Genomic DNA, 6,654 nt, shown 5'->3' with positions numbered 1-6,654 from the left:
TCTCGCCTCTGCTGACACTTTTCTCTGTTCTGTTTATGTTTCCTTTGGCCCTGAGTTAAACCATCACGGTCGGCATTCGCTCTGAGCCGTGCTGTCAGAGGTCAGAGGTCGGCGAGGAAGAGGCCGCGTAGCTCCACCGGTAAACAGAAGCAAACCAACCCGAGAGCAAAACAGATTTATTGTTGGGAGACTTTGCTTTTCTTGTGGGAGCGGTTCTGTTTACTTTAGACTGAGAGGCGTTTCGGCAGATTGGAGATATGCAGTGATCAAAGAAAAGTAAGATCCGACACCTGGAAGACTTGAATGGCAGGTCGTGTCTTGTGCAACCTTGTAAAAATGATTTTATTTCAGACTATTTTATCCGCCACAATGCAATAAGTAAACTTTTAGGCCGGATTTGTCAGGCTGAGCTTCATCCCTGCCCCTTTTATATCCTGCATAAAGTTACATATCAATAGTTATAACAGAAAGTCTTTTTATCTTTATTGATACCAATACTGGAGTCAGTAGGATTCATACCAAAAAATCGTCTTGAGTAAATTGCTCAGAGCCATAGATGCAGAAATGTTCCATTTTTTTATATTTAAAACTTGTGCATTTGTCCCTCTCAATAAAAACAAGAGCAAAGCACGAGAATTTAGTTTTGAATAGCCGCTATATCATTTACTCATAGACACACGATGGAGGCAGGTTGTTTTTATTCAGTATACCAAACATAAATGTTTTAAATGTGGAGAAAGTGTTAAACAGGAGCTATCAAAGCCTGGTGTTTTATGGATAAATTCAAATGAAGTATGTTGTCTTTTATGTGAAAAGGTGCCACATACACATTTAAATGTTACTTCACCAAACCAAAGAAAGAAAGAAAGGAAGACAGAAGAGTAAATCATCACTGCACCATTTTCCTGGTCACTGATTTTGTGTTTTCCTTGACATAAATAAAACATTTGCTTTGTAAACTGATGCAGAAAATGACGCACAACAAATCGCCAGAAGGCAGTAAATGAAGTATTTGATGATAAAAAGGCCAAACAAAACGCTTGCACAGAGATGTGAGATTTGTAAATTGTATTTAGCGAGAAAATTCAGACATTGAGCATTTGTTTGTTTACTATTAAAAGTTTTAACATGTATGCAATTGATGATTTAACCAAATACAGTTTTTAAAAAAGCCTCATACTTTGCAAATGATTTAGAGTAAATCAAAAATATACTCAGTATCATACAAATAATATTGCATTTAATAGATCATGGCACATTTCTGTTCCTACAAAAAGCATCTGTTAACGACACAATTGTCTCAATGCTGATTGGGTAACGGCGTTACAAAGGTCCCGCCTACAAGGTATCTGATTGGACAAGCCCCAACCATCTGCCGCCTTGTTGACCAATCATCTCGAAGCTCTCTTGCTACCTGATGAAGTTCAGCTTTTGTTCCCTGCGGCTTCTTCAAGAATGTGGTAAGAAAATTGTATTTTTTGTACAAATGAACCAAATTTTTCATCCATAAAGTATCCCAAACATTCACATATTCAATATTAAGCGATGTTAACATTATCTCATGTAACAATGAAACGGTAAAAAAACAAACCGAGAGGAACGTTCGTGTTTAAAACGGTAAGCAAACGTTAGCTAGCGTTAGCAGTATGCTAAGATATGCTAAGTTGTTAGCGGCTAGCTAACTGTTGTGTAAAGTAAGTATTTATGTTTTAAAAGAGCTTACTATGATTCTCTACAAACACATTTGGCATTTTCAAATGTAGTTTTAGAGGTTACGTTGTTGACAGCATAAACTAAATAACAGATAATGTTAGTAATAATAATAAAAGCTAAATAAGGTGCTTCTGGCTAAAGCAACTGGACTTCTAATGTTGCACATTTCAGAACAACCAGAGTCTTATAAGACAGCCAAGAATAGAAAAGTCAAGAAAAAATATGTGCAAAACCTAACACAGGATAAAGTTTGTATAATCAGTGTGTAAAACATAATAAAATAAATATAATATACTGTAAAACAAGGCAAAACATGCATAAAATACAAAAATGTTAAGACCATTAAGAACGACCAAAAGCCACTGAAACATGTATGTCTTCTGGTTTGTATTAAAAATGTGAGCGGAGGACGAAACATTTGATTCAGATTCAGAAAACTTTATTTGTCCCCAGGCAGTGCAACAATGACTTAAGAAATTAAGTAGAAAAAAATAAATTAAGATAAGTATCATAAATCAAACAAATAAGGATAAATATATATACGCAAATGTAGGACAAGTAAGATAATAAAAATAAAAAATAGAATGAATAGAATAAAAGAAAAGAGAGAAAACAAACAAAAACACAGTAAATTACTAATGCAAATACAGATAAACATGTACACAGGTGCAAACTGGCATTGATGTACATACGTTTGGTAAATTATGGCAGAGTTGGAAAGAGGACGGCTATTCCAAAGCTTTGGAGCAGCTGTTCTGGGGATCCAGGAGGTGAAGTTGGGGCAGGGAAGTTCAGAAATGTACCCAGGTGCTGATCCAAGCATTGCTTTGTGAGCACATAAAAGAACCTTGAGTCAGTTCAGTACTTAGCAGGCAGCCAGAGCAGGTACAGAGAGTTAAGGTAGTCTAGCTTTGAGGAGATTGATGCAGTTGTCACAGTTTTCATGCCATTTAGACAAAAGATGCGTTTCAATTTAGTTCCTCAGTGAAAAGTCGTAATTATGTTAAAGTCAAAGATGACACTGAGATTGCTCAAATGGGCAGACATGTTTCCTATCAGTGGCCCTGTAGCTGTCAGCATTTAGGTGAATTAATCGTGAAAACTGATGTTAAAGGTATCCCAGACATCTTAAAATTACTTCCTCCTTTCTTCATTTCTTACCATGAATAAACTATGATTTAACCCAGAGCTACAGGTCAGTAATCACAAACAGCGTTAGAATATCCCTATCTTCTGTAATTCTTTTTTACAACATAAATCATGTGGTAAGGTTCAAGGTTCAAAAATCTTTAATATCCCCATGGGGAAATGTTTGTGCAGCCAACAATGAGACAGTCACTGCCACAATCACACAGGCAACAACAACAATAAACAACAGAGAAAAGACAAGACCCATCACTTATTTAACAAGAAAATAGCAGCAGGGATAAATGAAAATGTATGTATAATGCTTTTAGAAGTATTATTAGAAGAGATCTCAGAGATGAAAACATGTAACACCAACCTCACGCCGACCACGGACGAGTGAAGTGAAAAACATTGATCATTTCATTTCAGTGCTGATGGGAAGCTTTGGTTCCTGGCATTCAGGCGGATGTTGTTTTGACACATACCACCCACCTAAACGCACAACTTAGACACTCCACAGCAAAAGCACTGCATCAGCAGCACAATGCTAAAACTGTGCAAACCACAAGACACCCCCAGAGGTGCCAGGAGAACCTACACACTTAGTGTCAGTAAGTCAGTAAGTGGTTTGAGTGTTGTGGCCGATGAGTGCTAGTTGTTCAGAGCATCTCTCAGTTGACATCTTTTAAGTGCTGCTGATCTGAGCTTGTTCTGTGTGCAAAGTCCATCGTATGCAGCCTTTTTGCTGCTTTTTAAATGACTGGACACAGCAGTAGTTGTAAGCAGAGCCTGCGCCCAACTGTGTATTTAAATTTCTAGATTTTTCCCTGTTTCCTCTGTGTTCTTACTTAAAGCATTGTGCCCCACTGCTGAGGTGTAAGTTGCCATTTTCATATTAAAGTATTTTTAAGAATCTGTTGCAGGTAAAATGCAGTTATTTTACCTTAAACATGTGCAATAATTGGACTGAGTAAGTTTAGCTATGACAGAAATGTGAGGACATACCTGAATTCTGGCTCCTTGAGTTCAGATGCAGATGTTTCTCTGCACTTATTTGTTATAAGTAATAAAAGGGTAGACAACAAAAGCAGGTAGATGTTTAAGATTAGAAAGTTAAAAAGGCAAATTGAGCTTGTTTTGACAATTTCCTTTGAAACATCAGCTGTGGCACATGTAGTAAAGTTAGAGTTTGGGGTGTTCAACTAATTTGAAATGCTTTTTGTTGTGCAAGTTTCGACAAAGAAGAACAGATTTACGTGTCGCAATGCATCGTACAAAAACATTGTTTTCCAACTTCAGTATTTCTGATGAGTCTCGTGATCTTGGAGGCACTTCTGCTTTTGCGCCTCGTGAAAATAAGCTGCTCACGTTTGTACTCCTGTAGGATCCTCACTGACAGAACGCAGGCCTTCGCTCTTCAACTTGCACAACTACATCACGTCTAACCACAGCACTAACCCACTTAACCTCTACACCGAAGTCCACTCCTAAACCAGATGTAAGGTCTCAAATGTCCCCGACAGCAGTGAGGGATAAGTGAAATGTCGTCATTTTAAAATGCAATCGCTCTAAAGGCCAAAGAGTCAATTTAATATACAAGGACAAGAGCTCGCACACTCAGGATCTTTAACTTAACCTTCGTCTTTTCAATTATTCCTCCTGAGGGCCACCATCTGGTTTTCCATACGTGCCTCCTGCGCCCTCTGTTTCCTCTTATCAGCCTGTGCTTTCTGTCTCCACCGAGCCTCCTGCAGATCAGGCAAAGCTTGCTTCAGATTTCCAGGTGAATTTGTGGTTCAATTACGCATGGTTTGTACATCAATGAAGCGAGACAAGCCACATACTGGAGACTTTGCTGGGAAGCACAGGTTAAAAATGACATGGTCTAGTATCTCACCATCTCTCTGTGCTCTAACTCCGGTTTTCATTTTTCTCCCTCTGCAGGGTTAATCTTAAACACAGCAGGACTTAATACCCTCCACTGTTTGTGTGTCATTATGTTTCTGTCTCGCTCATATATTTATAGAACATACAGTATCATCCCGTGTACACCTTTAGGTTATAGTTTCTGTTTGTCTGTCTCCGTCTTCTCAGGTCATTGATCCCACATCAAGCTACTCTGTTGGTCTGTTGCTCATCAGGTTGAAGCTGGTCGATACAGTAAGTCAGACCTTTTCTGTTTCTATGTTTTCATCTGCCTGTTTTTCCCTCCAGATAAAATCAGTTTTTAAAAAGGCAAGTGTAAAAGCAAAGGTTTTTTTGTCTGGTAGTTTGTCAGTAAAGACAAGATAAAGATTCATATTCTTGCTTTTTCTTGCGGCCTAAACTCTCCCGGTGACCATGAAAAAGAAAGAATAATAATGAAAGTCTGGGATTCAACACCAAGTCACTGCACTGTGTTGCGTGTCCTGTCCAAGTCTGAAAACACAAACAAACCAAAGCACAACTATACCGTGTTCATTCACTTGTTAATGCAGCAACCAGCTCATCTGTCACACTGTCAATGTTGAACTGAAGCTTGACTTTATAATAAATATGTCAAATATCAAATTGTAATATCTGCCAGAAAAATCACAATTAGATCTTTTATAAATGATTGAGGCAGCTGTGGTCGTTTCTGTTTGAAAACTCGGGTTTGAGGGAATATTCGTCAGACAATAGACTTGAGTGGGATGTTGTAAACACCCGGGATCTTCCTGTGTGGAGTCTCCATGTTCTCCCCGTGTAGTGTGGGTTCTCTCCGGGTTCTCTGGCTTCCTCTCCCACAGTCCAAAAACATGTTGAGGTTAATTGGTGATTCTAAAATGTCCGTAGGTGTGAATGTGAGTGTGCTTGGTTGTCTGTCTCTACGTGTAGCCCTGTGATAGACTGGTTACCTGTCCAGGTGAACCTGCCTTCACCCTGAGTCAGCTGGGATAGACTCCAGCCCCCCATGACCCTAGTGAGGATTAAGCGGTGTATAGATAATTGATGGATAAGTAAAATAAAATCTGCACCACAGTCTTTCCCCTGCTGGACTGTTCTTAAGTATCAGCTGCAGCCACAAGATGGCACTAAAGTCCACTTGGAAAATCAAGTTTTGCCATCTAAGGATTTAGAATTACTCATCTGCTTCTGCAGCCCAAATGCAATTATTCAGGTTTAGATTAATTTACATGGTATTCTACAGTTTAGTTTAATGTTCCCGGTGATTTTGTGTGGAACAGCAGTGCAGATGCCATCGCAGCCATTTGTTTACTCTCCTGTCCACCAGAGGTATGTGTGTAAACAAATCACATTGTAGGAAAGCTGTTCAGCTGATAAATCCTCTTTATTTAACAAAACTTGGTATGTGTCTGTTTCTCGGCGCTTTATTATTTCAAAAATCGTGTCACATTTTCCTCCATTAGAAAAAGTTCTCCATCGTTCAAAACTGATGAAGTCCATCAAATAGAACATGAAGAACATCTCTTTTGACTCATTTATTCTTTATTACTAAACCATCTTTCCCCAGTATTGATTGGTATTAATGTGGGATTCCTGCAGGACTTCACTCTAACATTTACACTACTCACAATAAGTTTACACTACCCCCAAAATTTAAACAATAACAAGGATCGCCCCAAATAACAAAAATTGACAATGTCAGTGGCGGGTGTTTCCCCCATTTGCCGCAATGGCAGCTTGACAGCGACGTCTCGTGCTCCTCACTAGCCTCATGATGTTGTTCTGAGGAAATGCGTTCCACTCTTCCACAGGTGCTCCATGCAGTTCTGCCAGGTCACGTGGGGGTGGAGTACGGTCATCCAGTCTCTGCTTCAGCTGGTCCCAGAC

This window comes from Stegastes partitus, unplaced genomic scaffold (genome assembly GCF_000690725.1).
Source record: "Stegastes partitus isolate 25-593 unplaced genomic scaffold, Stegastes_partitus-1.0.2 Scaffold1568, whole genome shotgun sequence".
In the NCBI taxonomy this organism is placed as follows: domain Eukaryota; kingdom Metazoa; phylum Chordata; class Actinopteri; family Pomacentridae; genus Stegastes; species Stegastes partitus.
This window is presented reverse-complemented; position numbering follows the sequence as displayed.